This window comes from Penaeus monodon, chromosome 21 (genome assembly GCF_015228065.2).
Source record: "Penaeus monodon isolate SGIC_2016 chromosome 21, NSTDA_Pmon_1, whole genome shotgun sequence".
NCBI lineage: Eukaryota > Metazoa > Arthropoda > Malacostraca > Decapoda > Penaeidae > Penaeus > Penaeus monodon.
Window position 1 is genome coordinate 17,091,044 of NC_051406.1, and position 318 is coordinate 17,091,361.

Below are 318 nucleotides of genomic sequence, written 5' to 3' on the forward strand. Positions count from 1 at the left end.
ACACATGCATAAAAAAATAGTCTGATCAATGATATAAATTGTAAATCTAAGGGGGACACAGAGAAGTGATATGAACTTAAGATTTTAAAGCTGGTCCTGAGAGATGCAAATAAGCCTCTTTTTTATAGTCAACTCATCTAAGACCAACACAAGATTCCCAAGTAGATAAAGGCAAAACAATACAAATCAGACAAATTTCTACTAAGTAATACAAATCCCTAATGAAAGCTGTCATAATTTCTTATATAATTGTAAAATATTTGTAGGAATAACCCAACAGTAGTAATCACATACTACAAAAAAAGAAATAATAATAAT

The 318-nt window shown here is 28.9% G+C and overlaps 1 pseudogene; it reads right to left on the bottom strand.

Annotated features, from left to right (window-relative positions):
- The window catches only part of LOC119586278, a 34,136-nt pseudogene that overhangs the window by 4,281 nt on the left and 29,537 nt on the right, over positions 1-318 (bottom strand).